General features: G+C 34.4%; 1 pseudogene; it reads right to left on the reverse strand.

The window, feature by feature from the left end:
- LOC113075352 (protein Wnt-7b-like) overlaps positions 1–17,627 on the reverse strand; it is a 30,513-nt pseudogene extending 12,886 nt beyond the window's left edge.
- Between the last annotated feature and the right edge of the window lie 276 nt (positions 17,628–17,903).

Consider the following 17,903-nt stretch of genomic DNA (forward strand, 5'->3'; position numbering starts at 1 on the left):
CTCACAATCCTGAGTTTATATCTTGCAATTCTATGATTATCGCAATCTTGGGTTTATATATCGGAATCCTGAGTTTATATCTTGCAAACTTGTGTTTATATCTAGCAATCCTGAGTTTATATATCGCAGTCCTGAGTTTATATTTCTCAATTCTGTTTGTATCTTGCAAATTCAGAGTTTAAATTTCCGAATTCAGTTTGTATTTTGCCATTTTTATCAAACAATTCTGAGTTTACATTAATTCTGATTTTCTCACAATTCTTTGTTTATGTTTCGCAATTCTGAGTTTATCACATCTGCATTTGTAGCTTGACATTCTGAGTTTATATCTCACAATCCTGAGTTTATATCTCGAAATCCTGAGTTTATATCTTGCAATTCTGAGTTAATATCTCAAAATCCTGAGTTTATATCTTGCAATTCTGAGATTATCGAAATTTTGGGTTTATATATCGCAATCCTGAGTTTATATTTCGGAATTCTGTTTATATCTTGCAATTCAGAGTTTGTATTTCAGAATTCAGAGTTTGTATTTTGCTATTCCTATCGCACAGTTCTGAGTTTACAGTACATTAATTCTGAGTTTCTCACAATTCTTTGTTTGTGTCTCGCAATTCTGAGTTTATCGCATCTGCATTTGTATCTTGACATTCTGAGTTTGTATTTTGCAATTCTGCTTATATCTCACAATTCTGATTTGTATCTCGCAATTCTGAGTGTAAATCAAGGACATACATAATTTTTATTTAAACTGTGAGAAACAAAGTCTGATCTAATATAATAAATTATAATAATTATAAAATTAGAATTACATGAAAAATGTCTGTACTGTGAAATAAAAAGTCACAATTACTTTTTTTTCTGTGGCGGAAACAAGCTTCCATACAACAGCATCTCATCAATGTCAATGTCAATCATGTTGTGCGCTGTTACGTGAAATCAAATTGCATTCTGCAGAATATTGCACTTGATTAACTTAGTTTGGTCAAAAATTAGACCTCAAGGTTTGCTTTTCTGTATATAAGACCTTCTCGGTATATTGTTAGGCTTCACTGGAGAGTAATTTGCAATTAGGTTCAGATTGTGCACAATTCAGCCTTGTGCTTTCCATGAGGGTTTGATTTCACCACAAATGAAGAGAGAGAAAGACGTCCGTTTATCTGAAACCAAAACTGGTCGTATGCAAACAAGCAACCCGAGAAACATCTAATATAGAGCTTTATATTCTAAACACCATGAGTGGAGTGATTCATGAGGGATCTCCGTAATGTGTCTTCATTACTTCATTATGAGTTTACTTTGGAAACACAAACACAGACCATCCAAAACAACTTAGATTTCTTCTTCTGTGGTCTGATATTTGATACCTAAATTTAGGCAAATTAAAAAAAGAATGCCGTTGCCTGAAATTTTTTAGATGAACCTTAACAAGCATATAAAATAGAGTAGAATAATTGCACAATTCTACTTCATGAGACAGAGATGGATGACCATATAATCCAATTTAGCCTCAACTCCTGGATTTTGTGTTGTTTGCAAACATTTACACCAGAATCATGTGACGTTGTTTAGTATAACATCTAACATCTAAACCTCTTTAAAACAAGATACATTTTCTCAAACTGTGCTTAAGATACCACAGTCGAGTCAAAAGACAAAGATCTCAATATGAACAAAGATCTCAATTCACACATTCATTAGAATCTTTTTCTAGATTTTTATCTAGAAAACTAGAATTTTATAGCTATGACCTTGATTTAACTTTTTTGGTTTATTGATTATTTGTTTTAGTTATTATTATTATTATTATTATTATTATTATTCAACTTGAATCAGAAATATAATTTATAATATACAATTTATTTTAATATTAATTAAAATTATATATAGAATTATATAAAGTGAATTTTGAGAAAAAGAATAGTACAAATTAAAATTAAAATAAAAAATTTATTTACACATTCATTTTATAGCTATATGGCCTTGATTTAACTTTTTTGGTTTATTGATTATTTGTTTTAGTTATTATAATTATTATTTAACTTGAATTAGAAATATAATTTATAATATACAATTTATTTTAATATGAATTAAAATTATATATAGAATTATATAAAGTGAATTTAGAGAAAAAAAATAGTACAAATTAAAATTAAAATAAAAAATTAATTTGATTAAATAAATAAATATATATATGTAATTGAATAATTAAAAATTAAGATTCTAATTAATGTGTAAATTCACATTCATTTAGAGAAAAAGAATAGTACAAATTAAAATTAAAATAAAAAATTTATTTGATTAAATAAATAAATAGAATAATAATAGAATAATTTGAAATATAAAGTATAAATGTACATATGAATATATTAAATTTACATAAAAATTCTAAATTATTTAAAAAGCATAAATAGTACCAGCATTAAAATATATTCAATCTAATACATCAATTTCAACCTAAAAAGTCCGCTTGATGGCAATGATTGACTCATTTGAGTCTGTTTATAAAGAAACATCTGAGACAACATTAATACTTCAATGAAACGCAAATGAGAACTCCATAAAGAGTGACTTCTGAGTCATAAAAGTTTCCTGGTTCAGTCTTTGACCTGCAGCGGCTCGAATGCAGAAGAAGAAAGCGAGTGTAAATCATCTGCTACCATTGGCACGTACTCCAGCAGCCGTATTAATCTACTCCAGGGCTTTTAGTGCGGTTTGGGGAATGATCGGGAATCCTTCATGCAGTTAAGAGGCTCACCTGCCCCACAGTAAAGCGTCTTGTGAAACGAGGAAGGGCAGGAGAGGTTAAACTCTGCTAATATTTCTCTGAAACTGGTGACAAACTCCTTTCACATGAGTGCCATGAATCACCTGGATGATGACACAAGGTGTGTGAGCGACAAGCACTTCAATCTGTCAGCACCTTCACACACACACACACACTCAACAGACCCTTAATCCCACTCAAAACTAACAGATAGTATCAGTTTTTCCATTTAAATCAACTGTCGTGATCTTAGATTAGACAAATTCAGACAATTAAAGAAACAAGCCAGTGTGACTTTCTGAACAAAATTCAGAAAAGCTGTCCTTGCTGTTTGTTGTCTACATATGCAACATACTCCTCATGTGAAGTACACTGGAAATACAGTCAAAGCAGTTCACACATCAGATATAATTTTTCATCTTTTTTGACTATAGTTAATTTCTGTAAGTGAGGACAGCAACATAAAAGTTAAATATGGCATATTATACCCAAAAGTGCTTCATACAGTGGACTCCCAGTAAAATTGATAAAATAAAAATAAAAAAAAAATGTAGACACTTTGACCGGAGCATGTTTTGCTTTAGTGTCGCTTCTTTAATTGCTAATGCAACCTTTTTTGACAGAATTAACTAAATTAAGCACCGCTTAGTAATTGGTTGACTAAATTGATATTTTCTAACTGTGTACATAAAGGGTTGGTTACCCAGCACCTCTGGGGTATGCTAGTCTCACAAGATTGTTTACAGGAGCAAAGTTTCCTTACTTTAGCAAAGGAAAACCAGTCTCCTCTTGGCTTATATCAAAATCCTCCAACATTTTTCTCTACAAATCCTCATTTTGTGCTTCAAATCGATGACCGTTTTGTTTTGCCATCCACTGGAATGGCTTCTGTTTGGCAGACCAACTCCAAAAAACCCTGGTTTGAGACTCCAGGAAGGGGTCCCTCTGCTCCAGGCATAGCAGGGCAACGTTAGGACTGTCCATGGTGACAAAAAACGGCACAAAAAACTGTATGGGTCCGTGCTTATGTCACACGTTGGGGAAACAAACTGCACAAGCATGAAGTAGCTCACAGAAAAGTATTTTAATAGGATAAATCCAGGAGAACAGGCAGGGTAACCAACTTAACATAGATGAGAACGGACGAAGATTAACCAAACAAAGGGAACTAATGGGATAATTAACAAGACACCAGGAGAACAGAATGTCTAATTAAACAGACTGGGAAAAACTAGGTCACAGTGGAAACACAGAGACAGAAAACTACAGATATGTAACATTATTGAGACTTTTTGGTACTGAATGAAATATATTCATGCATGTTGCAATGCATTCTTGGATTGTCATCTCTATTATTACTGCATTAGAATTGGGCTAAAACTCAATGTCTTCTACTTTTGGTACTCTTTTCACTTTGGGCGGTGATGCCTTATAATGTTGCCTATGTAGTCAGCTCGCTATGTTTTGGACCAGAGCTCGTTTCTGTCGTTCTCAGTATCCTACGCACTGGCAGATTTAAGACCAGCCCTTTCTGTGCATATTTATTTACAGACCTTTCTGAAATTGAGGATCCACTTTGGCCCTTTTCTTCAGACTGAAACCGAACGCTTCCTCGAATCAATTCTTCAGGGGCTCAGAAATACTCAATAACCCAGCTATTAATGTGCGCCGCAGAGAACAGCCGAACGCATCCAAACTGAAAGAGAATTAACTCTGTGGTCTGTTGATCATCATCTCTTTGAAAACAACGGAGTCTAGCGGCCGCCCGATCGCTCCTTATGAACAGGAACAATTTAGTGGTCACAATCTGGAGGATTTACAATTAGAAAAAGTTCCTGGAGTCTCGGTGCATGAGGCGTTTCATGCAGTCCATTATGAATGGATTGAGATATTCCTGGAATAGACTTCATCCTCAGACACAGCTTCTAAAGAGCGACTCAGACAACAGTTTTAACGTCAAGACCACACAAAATCAACTTGAAAAATCGCCAAATGCTCCGTATCAATATCGAAAAAACCATCCAAGAGCACGGTCAACGTCAAGATAGCCACTGAAACTGTTTTCGTTTTCATTTCTGGCTGAACTGTTCCTTTGATGGCAACGCAAAAGGACATTTCGCAGGCTTCTCGTACAGAACAACATGTTTTGTAGGGAATGAGTCAGTGAATCTATGCATATCTGCGTTTATGATGGTTTTTGGGCGCCTTCTGCAGTTACTTCCACCATCGTCAAAGTGACACGTTCACTTACCGTCAACCATAAACTGAAACGGAGCCAGATATGAATAACGTTACTAGCAACACTAGAACATTTCAAGCACTTCTGTAAGTTCAAAGATGCTCTATACAGTCTACACTACAAAAAAAAAAAAACATTTTGCAGCTCTTGAACTTACTGAACAGGGTTTTGCTGTATGGTTTTTTTGAGGATTAAAAAGTTATAAATTCTCATTATAAGTATATCAGATCAGGATATTGGTTTCCCGGTTCATTAAAACACTAGAACAAAGAAGGGATTCTTGAGAGGAGGTTTTCAAACCCGGGTCCATGGAAAATGTTTGAGAAAATCAGTGTGAGAAAGAAAAAATGTACAAAAATACATGAATGATAAAAACAAGACTAAACTAAATAAATTGACTAAAATATATAAAATACATAAAAATTATTTAAAAAAGAATTAATATAGAAATTGATTACCATAAACGCATATGATAAAATAAACAGAAAATTAAAAAATATACTGAGTAAATTAATTAGTACACTACTACTATACTAATTCTATATACTGTACTACTACTAATAATAAAATAAATAATAGTATTGAAATATATTTTTTAATAAATGGATTAACATAAAATACAATTGATAAAAATAACCATAAATTAAATAAAATGTACATAATAATAATAATAATAATATCATTACATATTTTTAAATAAATAAATTGATTACCATAACTATTAAAAACATTAAAGTATGTGACAATGTAGTACTCTCTTAACAGTAAATGAGAGGCAAACTCATTACACCACACTAAAGTATTTAAAATTAAACTTATACATAACACTATAGAAAATAGAAATAGACATACATAGATACAAAACAAAATATATGCAAATAATTTAAGATTTTTGTGGCCCAAACTCTACGTAGCAGGGTGGTCACAATACTACTGCTAATAATAATAAAAAATAAAATAAAATAAATAAAAAAAAGGGTACAGAACTAACGTGTGTAGAAAAAAAACTGTTATAATGTAGCATAATAGAAACATAATATTTGCTAAATAATGTTTTAAACCTATTTAGAATAAGAAAAATTTCACAACATAAATTGGTGTCCAAGTCGTCTAAATTTTTTATAATAATAATAATAATAAAACAAAATTTAATTAAAGTTTAGGAAAATGAAAACATAATTTAATGTTTTCCTTCATGCACAAGTGCTTTAGACAGCAGGACTCCGAGCGAAACCCAATAGAAGCAGTTTATAAATGAGAATTGCATCAGTCCGTATTTTAGATGACAGTAAATAAAGTTCAGAGATTCACCAAAGTAGTGTAGAATTTCAAAGGAGCTGCGATGCGTTTTGTGGGGCTGAAGTGATGGTAGTTTACAGAGCGTTTGACCGCAGTTTAACAGCAACAAATCACTTCTAAATGAGGGGAAATGTATAAATGGCAGCGTGACAGAGAAAAGCGCCCTGCAACCCGCTCAGGAATGCCTCTTCACACAATAGCCATGAAAATGTAAATGTTTGCCCGCTTCTAGCTCATTTCGACAATATAAACAGCAGGAGAGCGAGAATGAAAAGACAGAGCAGAGTGATTGTGGCGTTTCCCAAGGAAAGCATCAAACTGATTATTGCTCACTAAGTATTAAACTCATTCTGCAGTGTCTGAATCCTCAAATCATGTGTGTGCCGTTTCTGTAGAAAGTGATCAGGTGCACCATCTGCACCTGCTTGAACGGAAAACGGGTGAAAAAAAATGGCACATTAAGGAGGGAGACTTTGCATGACAGACAGGAAAAAAATCACCCCTGATATACCCCTTAAAATATACCTATACTTTCATGCTAGTCTCACAAGATTGTTTACAGGAGCAAAGTTTCCTTACTTTAGCAAAGGAAAACCAGTCTCCTCTTGGCTTATATCAAAATCCTTCAGCATTTTTCCAACAAAAAAAATCACCCCTGAAATATACCCCTTAAAATATATCTATACTTTCAAGTCATTTTCTAGAAAATAATCAAAATTAATTCTGCTTTTGATGTAAACATGGGAAATGTCTGCCAATAAGTTCAGAAAAATAAACGTGTTTTCTCTTTTGAGTTTTTCTTTTTCTTAAAACATTGCATATCTCAAATTGTCAGATTTCAGCTTTAACCATAAAAATAAAAAATACCATAAAAAAAACTAGACTTGATAACTTTTTTTTATTTTCCAGTTGAAATATAGAAATAGTAGAAGAAAACAACATTCAGCTTGAGAAGCAAAATTATTTTAAAAATCTTGTTTAAAAAACAAAAATCTAAATCAAGGGAGAAAAAATACAATAAATTTATAAATATTATATATATATATATATATATATATATATATATATATATATATATATATATATATATATATATATATATATATATATATAAATATAAATTTAGTTAAATTTAGTTTGAAAATATGCATAATAGTTAACTAATCATTAGTCGTCCAGAAGAGGCTTGGTCGAACAAAATTGTATCAGTTGCAGTCACAAAAAAAAATGTGCATTAGGCATTCATCCACCTCAAATATGGCTTTTAATCTCGAGTATGTAAGTATTAGCAACTTTACATGACTTCTTATATACATCTTGTAAATCTGTAAAGACTCCATGTTTATTTGTGTGCACTCACAACAATGACAAAAATCGTGCTTTTGTAAAATAAAGAAAGCAAACAGGATGTGCTGTCTGCCCTCTGTATTTCTTTGCCTAACCGACATTACAAATATGTCTAGAGAGTCTAGAAATGTCTTCTTACAAACGAACCATTTCAAATGGAAAACAAATATTCAGAGATTATGTAATCCATATGAAACGTGGTGCATCACTACTGCGGAGATGACGAGTCAGTGTCGTCGAGCTCATCTCTTAAACCGAGAACAAAGAAAGCGCTAGTTTATCAAATCATTAAAATGTTAATGCAGTCTCCTTACACATTACTTCTGCCGGTGCACTGTGTCAAGCTTTGTGCATGTACTTGAGCGCTTTTTAGGCAATTAAAGGCTCATTATAATGATTTAAACAGTTTATTGATAAACATGCGATTAGTCGACTAATGCTTCAAACTTCTAGTCGACCAGAAAAATCCTTAGACACGGGCAGCCAAAAATATGTAACTTTTAACCTTTTGATTATCTAATCAGTCAAATTAGAGGTTGGTTAAAGTCATGGGTGATTTTACCTTCGCTTCATTCATCACACAGGAAACAGGACGTCAAACAGAGCACATTGCATTGTTAGATAAAGCACTCTTTGCTAGCCTGTGCATGCACAGAATTCAGTAAAAACTGCACATTATACATATTATAAATACTATACATACTCCATACTGCAGAAATAGGTTGTATGCTGTTCCAAACATAATTGTAAAGCAGTAACCCGCGGCTGATAGCATCTTTGTAGCCCGGTGTACGGTAAATGTGTAATCAAATGAACAGAGGTGAATTCAGTTCCACTTAATCAGCACTATATTAATCACACCAACACAAACATGCTTTCGCAAGCCTTTGAGGGTCAAGTGTGTGCACGCACAGCCCGGCGTGTGTAACCAGGGTTTGCCCACAGCACAAAGACTGCCTTCTTTCATAACACCACATTTGCCCGTTTCTGAAAAGACTTCAGAGCTTTTGTCACAGTAAAAGACTGGATCCTGTCTAATCAAAGCAGCATTTATACGCTTATCTTCACAGGATTGTTTCTACTTGTGTTCGTGCAGAACTGAAGTCACAAAAACGAGCTTGCATCATTGCTACAGGCTTCCTAAAGACCTAAACAACAACCACGTGGACATCAATTAGATTAAAACCTTTCAATATTCAAAGGAAAGACAGTCTTGCATAAAGCATATATATATATATATATATATATATATATATATATATATATATATACATATATATATATATATATATATATATATATATATATATATATATATATATATATATATATATATATAATTTTAATAATACAATGCATTTTAAATAGAACAATAGAATTAATAAAACAGAAAAAAATTATATATAAAAAACTATAAACAATTAGTAAGGTCCCAGTAGTAATTATTCTGTTTACTAATATTAGCAATTTAATAGTGAGCAATTTGTTTGTTACAGTATTTTTTCATCTTTGTTGGTTAATAAAAATAGTCTGTTAGTTAAAAACTAATAAAATTTACTGTTAGTTCATGTCAACTGAGGTCCATTAAATAATTTAAACAGATGCACATTTCAGTAATGTATTAGTAAATGATGAAATTAACCAATTAACAAAAATATAGTTATATTATTTTTAAAAAATTACATATTAATAGCAGTGCTGTCAAATGATGTGTGTACTGTGTATGTGTGTGTGTACATACACACAAACACATGCATGCATATATTTAAGGAAAAATATGTTGTTTTACATTAATATATATATAAAATATATATATATTTATATATATAAATATTTTCTAAATATATAAATGCATGTTTATTATATATACATAATAAATGAACAGGAAACACACATATATATCATGCAAACAAAAACTTTTCGTTTGGATACGATTAATCGCGAATAAGGAAAACTTAGAGTTATTTGCAAGTGTTTCGATCAACACCCCAGTGGTATCTTATTTCACACAATCCAGAAAACAAACCAAGTGCGCTTAAGACCCATGACAAGCACTGACCTACTCGCAGCTCCTGTCCGAAGACGGTGCGTTCCCCCAGCGCCGAGCAGTTCCAGCGGCCGTATCTGAACTGGTACTGGCATTCGTTGATGCCCAGCTGTGCCCCCTCTCCGATCACGATGATAGCGTCCGGCCGGCTCTGGCAGATGGCACGCTGGCGGGGTGCGAGACCGGGGATCTTATTGCAGATAATGTTCGCACCAAGAGCCACCACAGAGGAAAGAGCCCTGTGAGACAGAAGAGACGAACACAACTAGTAAAAATGAACATTACTTGCATCATAGCTTACGGTGGCTAGTCATGACCTTAATTAATCAGTTAAGTGCTTGAAGTGCTTTTTGTCCCATAATTGCTTTTAACAATAACACCTGGACCCAAGAACTATCACAAATGAGATCTCTATAGTATCTCATTCGCATTACTTGAAATGGGTGAACATTTACACCTCTCAAATCAAAACTCGCACATTTACCAATGCATTTTTATTGCTTGACAAATAAGATTCACCCACAGTAATGCAAGTGAAAAGAGATAGTAAAGATCTGACTAATGCAGAAGATAGAATATATTTAAAAAGCACACCAGAGAATAATAGAATGGGAATAAATCAAATAGACTTGAAAAACATAATTGAAGAGTAATGCATAAAATGAATGGAACAGCTGAACATGACAGAATAAACAAAAGTTAAAGAGGCAAATACACAACTGTAAGAACAGAATCTATAGAATAGAATAGAAATGAACAATCCAAGACACAATGTAGAGCAGGATAGAACCAATACAAAGAGTAGAAAAGAATAACAACGTAATGTAAATGTATGAAATAGAATGGAAATGAATAAACTAGAACAGCGTAACTCGATATGATATAGTAAAAGGGTGAGTAGAATATAAATGAACAAAACAAAATAGATTTGAACAGAAGTGAATAGGCAGTAATGAAGAATAGAATCGCAGAATAGAATAGAGCACGAAATGAATGTAGAGCAGAACAAGTATAAAACAGACAAACAAATAGAACAGAAAAGAAACACTTAAAGAATAAAATAAAATAGAAATAATTAGACCAGAACAAAATACCTAAGCATGTCACAGAATATAAAGTTGAATAGAAGTGAATAAGCCAACACATAACTGTAATATGGGATATAATCAAATAATATAACATACCAGGGAATTACAATAGAATAGAAAAAGAAAACACAACTGAACAAAAAAAATGAATAAAATAAAATTGAATATACAAGAACATTATAACTGAACATGTCATAATGGAAAAAAACTGAACAGAATATAACTAAACAGAAGTGAATAGGCCAACTCATAACTGTAATATGGAATATAATTAATAAAACAGAATAGAATAGAATAGAATAGAATAGAATAGAATAGAATAGAATAGAATAGAACAAGTCGTGCATGAAGAGTAGAGAAGTAGAGTAGGGTAGAGTAAAAATCAAAAAAGGAAATCAGAATATTACAGGACATGTAATAAAAATAGAATTAAACAGACATGTATAGAACAACACATAACTGTAATACAGAACAGAATCAACAGTACAGAATAGAGTTGAATAGATCAAGATATAACTAGAGCAGAATAGAATAAAAACAAAAAGAACAGAAAAGAAAAACAATTGTAGAATAGACCAAGACGTACATTTACAGCAGAACAAAACAAAAACAAATAGAAAAAAAAAGAAATACATAACTGAACTTAAATTATGAAAAGAGTCAAACTGAATAGACCAGAACAGTATCACTGAAGTAAACGTAGAATAAAAGTGACCAGAATATTGATTGAATAAAATAGAATAGAATTTATCAGTGTATAGGTGAAGAGGCCAACACATAACTATTATATAGAATAGAATAGAATAGAATAGAATAGAATAGAATAATCCAAGATATAACAGTAGAGCAGAATAGGATGAAAAAACAAATAGAAAAGAAAAACAATGAATGGGTAAAAACAGAATAGAACTGAAAGAACCAGAGCAACATAAACAAACATGAAATAAAAGGCCAAAATTTAACAGAATAGAACTGAACAAGACAATGCATGACTGTAAAATAGAACAGAATACAACCAATATAAAATAAAAATGCCACCCATGAACATGATCTAACAGAATAAAGATTAATAGAATTTAATACCACCACTGAACAAGACTGAAGGGACTAAAACAACTAAAAACGTAATGAGAACAAAATACACGACCGAACAGAACAATATGTGACTGTTTCTAAAGATCATATTTTTCATGCCCCTTTTTTGATTCAACTCATATTTTCATGCAACGGTGACCACACAAAGTGGGTCATGTTCCAAACGCACACATCTCTGTCATCAGACGGCTTCTCGTGTTGATACAGCCCCTCGACAGCGCTCTTAATACGCACGCTGAGAATTTCTGCCGCTCTCTGTTTGCACAAACCTGCGTGGCTAAACAAGCGGGCTTCTATGTTTACGAGCATTGAACCCGTTCAGATATGTGCCTTTCAAACATACAGGGCTGTACAATTCTGGCAAGATGCATGCCGACTTTGAAGAGTGACGTCACTGGCTGTAGAGGACTGCACCGCAAGCGCGGCGAGTTGCAACAAGCAATGCATGTGTCAGCAGAAACGGCACGCAGCGGTGGACGGGCCGCTCTCACTGCTGGGAGAAAAGCTGCGACCTATGGATTCCCCGTCAAAACAGATCAAACGCCGTGGAACAAAGACACGGAATGTTCATTGGAAATCGGATACGGCTGGTTTGCTTCTTTTCTGGTCGGGTTTCCATGTCCACAAAGGCTTTAGAATTACTCTTAAATAAAAAACCACATGTGGGATGCAGCCGAGGGACCCCTCTCTCACTCTGTGTTTAAGAAAATCTCCTGTTTCTGCATATAATGGAGACGCGAGGGGCGAGCAGCTAAAAGTGTATGTTTATTTAAACCCTTCAGCGAACACAAACTAACACTCCACCACAGGTTAATATAGTGGCGCGATGCAGCGCCTCAAAGCCATCCAAACCAGTGTGTTTGGGCATTAGGTGGGCCGCTGTGACGACTATGAAGTTTTCCTGCCAAATCTGTAGATCTGTTCCTTGTGTGCTGCCTACCTATAGAGCATCATAACCACCTTCAAAAAACAACGTGGGCAGATTCTAAAGGCAGCATCCCGTGTTGCATATCTTTGGTAAACCTAAAATACAATGCAAGGTGAGAGAAATATTGTTTGTGAATAATGCTTACTTACAGAAATCTTTATTAAGAATCAGCAAGGATGCATTGAACTGATCACAAGCGGGAGTTTATCATGTAAAAAAACATTTCTGTTTCAAGCGAATGCAGTTCTTTTGAACTTTGTTCATCAACGAACCAAGGTTTCCACAAAAATATGAAGCAGCACAACTGTTTAAACATTGCTGATAATCAGAAATGTTCCTGTTCCAGCAAATCAGAATGATTTCTGAAGGACGACGCTGAAGACTGGAGTAAATGCAGCATTGCATCACAGAAATAAATTAGATTTGAACTTGTATTCAAAGAGAAAACTGTAATTTTGAATTGTAAAAATATTTAGCTATTTTTACTGTATTTTTGATTAAATATATTATAAGTATTAATGTGGCAGAAGAGACTTCTTTAAAAAAAATAAAACTTCTGATCTCAGAATGTATCATTAAAAATGGTTCACACTCATAACGACCAACAAAACATCTTAGCAACTGCATAGCAAGACCCTGGCAACCCCAAAACATAAAAATACATATTAACAGAATAGCAACAACCTGCACAAAATGAGCAACAACACCCTGGCAACCAGAGAGAAAGAGAGATTTATAAATAATGTGTGTGCATTTTGCACGACAAGACTACAGGATTTGCGAAACGAATCATATGATATAGTCATCACATAGTTTCATCTGCAAATGTTTTTTCCCATAGCTACATAAATCAGATTGTGGGCCACAGAAACATGCCGCTCTAGAAACAAATGAAACACTCCACCCTCTTTTCTTTAATTTATTTGGCTTTCATTTAAAGCCTCTTATTATGGCTGTCCTGCTCATCCACGGTCATAAAGCACCGACTGACGTTGTTTCTGGTTAAACAAGTGATGTCTCCAGTTAAACAAGTTGAATATAGACTGGATCCTTCAGTGCAGGTTATTGTGATGTAAAACGCAAAGCAGTGAGCCTCAGGAATATGCGCGTCATGCACAGATTTAATTTCGCACTTTTATAGAAAAGATCAGTGAGAAAGATCTCAAGATGAACTCATGCAACTCTTCTTAAAAACTCTTCTTTTTTTTACGAATTTTCACATACATTTCAACTAAATTTTGAAGATAGTTAACAATATTAAGATCCACATCAACATCTAAAAACACAAACTGTAACCCGCTAGCTGCACATTTAAAGGCTACTTAACTAGTCCTCGAGTTTACAGGTAATGCTGGAGGATATTTTTAAACTCCTGCAAAACACACATGCTATTTTCCCATCTGAAAATATCCGTGTTTTTACCAACTGACTCTACATTTAAATAGCCCCGAGTGTAAGTTTAATTGTGGTCCATATAAAATATAACAAAATAAATCAGGTCTGTCTCACGAGGAAGATTTCAAACATGAGTAGGATTTCCTGGTAAATGAGGAATAAATAATCCACAGGATGAGTAAATGCACTCTACTTTTAAACACAAGAAATAAATGTTCCCTGTGCGCTTGGCTCCAGCTATCACCCAGTCCATTCTACTTAAAACAAATCCTGCTAAAACAAACTCTAAGCTACCAACATGGACAAAGTGGCACCGGAAAACTTTCAAACCTCAAACTGTACATCTTTAAGCTTTGAGAAAAAGAGCAAATGTGACTTTTATGGGCCTATTTATATGTCTAAAACTGCAATTTATTAAAACTGTGTCTCTGAGAGAATAGCAGAGCATGCTTCAAACTAATAGGACATATAGTGAAATCACATTTATCCCAAAAATAAGTTGTTTTATCATCTGGGATTAAATAGTTATGCTGCTATGATGGCGAAAGTTTTCAATGTTTAGGTTTTCAATGTGATTACATCAGCCGATGTTTTATTTTACATTACATTTTTAATCATGCATCCATAAATTGGAGGGGACCAAGTTTTTATTGGAAATCAACCTCTATACTAAGTGTCAAAATGCATGGTGTTAAAACCTTACAAAACTCGTTTGAAATAGGCAAGTATATTAAAAATCGTTTCAGATGAAGTAGATTCACCCTGTGAGAGATTCCCTGATTCCTGACTTCCTAAAAAAACTCAAACATTCCCATAAATAATAGCGAGAAAGAAGCACCGACCACAAACTTCCCTTTAACCTTCCTTTAAAAGCCATTAATTCCACAAAATGTATCAGATTTGCTATGTGCCGAATTAAGATGGTTTAAAATGTAAAAGCAATTTGTGATGTGCAAACCAATGCTATACATAGACTTACTCACTGAAATGCCAGCAGAAACCCACATCTATTTTAAAAATTGAGTTTGGGGGCTCCAGCTGCTAAATTAGGACCATAGTCTGGAGGTCATTTGACAAAGAGACACAACAAAGAAATTATAGTAAAACAGACCAAATGCATCGCTGTCAATCAAACGTTCTGTGCAGAAGTTCACTTGGACCAGATGCAAATACAATGCACTTGAACTTGTAAATGTAAATAATATGAAGCTGAATCTAGGGAAGACTGGGGCTAGTTGTCACACAGTTATTGCCATAAGGGCTTAAACAGAACAACGATACAGCTCTAAGTTAAAAGTCAAATCTCTCTAGCCATGCTTTTTACTAGTCGTCTCTCACATTTTCATAAGAATACTTAAAAGTCAGGTTGAAGACAGTTTTTTCGCATGCAGTTTCTTTTCATTTCAATTTAGGACAGATGCACGTATGTTAAACTTATTTCTTAAAAGAGTCTTAAAATGGCCTGTGATATAAAGAGATTACGCCATATATCGTGTCAACTTGCCCCATTATAAGGATCAATTTCTTGAGCAATGATAGTGGTAAAGTTCAACAGCTTTATGCTTTGTGTCTGTGCAGAGATAAACATTAAATGAGAAATATTCTGTGTGACAACTAGCCCCACTGTCTTCTACTTCAATAGTATTATTGCAAACAAATGCATGCGAAATGTGTTTGTGTCTGTGTTTAGAGCAGGTGAAGGTTGAACCAAGGAACCGTCTGTCTGTAAAACCAAACGGACTCATAATTGAACACACACACACACACACACACACACACACACACACACTTTATATACGAATCTTACTGAGCTTCTCTGCCACTCAGTGGCCAAATGAAATTCTCTTCTATTCAGCTTCAACACTGAACACTTGCATTTACTGACCCCAACCAGATTTGCACTTTAATTCCCTCTTCTTCACTTTAACAAGTAAAGTCTTCATTTGTTGTTACATTAATGAGCTATTTCTATCTATCCTAACCCTAAAAATGATTAAGATGAGTCAGTCATATTAAACAATCAGAATAAAACCACCACATGACATTTTTCATGGTCACCTGACAAAACATTCCTTACATTGTAAATTCATGGACTTCTCTTTAAAGTTTCAAAAAAATCTTGTGAAATAAGACTGAATCCTGCATTTTAAGTTCGTAAGAGTCTCATCGACAGCATCCTTCATGAATCTTATCTTCATTAAATATTAACTACTGTATTTACTCAACGCATCACAGGTTCATTCAGAAAAACCAGTCCAGATGCAGGAATCTCCCCGGATCAATGCTAAACGTTAATGTTTCATTAATCCATCCTCGATCATGATTTAGACACATCTACTCGCTCTTTATTCGGACTTTTCAACATTGTAGAGAGATAGTAAAGTGATTAAAACTCAACATGTGTGAACATGTCACACTAATGAAGTCTATCCTATGTTTGAGCTTCTTCTTTGTCTAGATCCCAGCTCTACTCAAATTGGACGTTCATTCATTAACCAGATTTGTAAAAATAAAAAATAAAAAATAGGATTTCATATTGGAATCTGTCATAGTAAGCCATTCTAAAAGATCCCAGCATGCATTTTCACGAGTGTTTCAAACATTAAATAAAAACTAGATCTTTATAACGTAATTCCCAACAAAGCTATGACTATTCCCAGTAAAACTGGACATCAGAAAACTCCTAGCAACTTTCTTTATCTGTCCAGTATACAAATGAATTCATCCCAACAGGGACCCGAATCAGTTCCATATTAGCATGATAGAAATTCCAGCAGGAATCCTGCTCACGTTCCTTTGGGATAATTGTAAAGGATGTGTGAGATGTTTCTCAAACAGTATCAAAGGAGATCCCATGCATGCTAGACACTTGTTAGGTGGGTTTCCATCACCTGTCCAACTAATGCATTTCAAAACATGCTTTTAAATGTTCGTTTGTAAAGCTATATATTATATATAGCCTAGTGCAAGCACTGTACACATTCCCTAAAACATTTAAGCCATCGTAAGAAAGAAATTCAAGTCATGTGCGTCCAAACTTTTGACTTGCACCGTCCGAACGCGAAATCAAGAGATTTCGAGGTTTGTAAACTTACAGGTAGCTCCCGCTGGTGAGGATGAGGAAGATCTGCGGGTAATAGACAGACAGCAGCACACTGCGCGAGGAGAAAGGATCATGGTGACATGCGGACGCTTTTCTGACGGACTGAGAGAAACCAGCGCGTTTTAGTTCCAGTTGCACGTCTGTGATGTTCGCGAGCGGAGCTCCTTTGAGGCTGCGCGTGACTCCCAGACGCGTGCGTGTGCGCAGGAGACGCGCTGTGTCATCGCGCGGTTCGGTCAGTCGGAGCGATCTGATGGGATTCTGGGGGATTCGGGGATGGAAACAGAAGTGGGCTCTCTTCCTCTCCAGAGACTCCGGGCTGCCATTGGGCAGAGGACGGCACCATCACACCACCACCATCCGCCCACTTTTGGATAAAGGGGCCACTAGGGGCCACACTGACAGCGCGCCCGTGGAGAGGTCCCTAGAGCTTCACATATTGAGTCCCACTGATATGTATAACACTTTAAATATTCCCGTCGTTTGTTAATAATCAACGTTAGAGTTACACAGTCACTTCATTGGCTCCATTTTTTTTCACGGATTTTTTTGTTTTAAGTTCCTGTGGCTCAGTGGTAGAACATTGCGTTAGCGG

The sequence above is a fragment of the Carassius auratus genome, unplaced genomic scaffold (assembly GCF_003368295.1).
Source record: "Carassius auratus strain Wakin unplaced genomic scaffold, ASM336829v1 scaf_tig00016871, whole genome shotgun sequence".
Taxonomy (NCBI): Eukaryota; Metazoa; Chordata; class Actinopteri; order Cypriniformes; family Cyprinidae; genus Carassius; species Carassius auratus.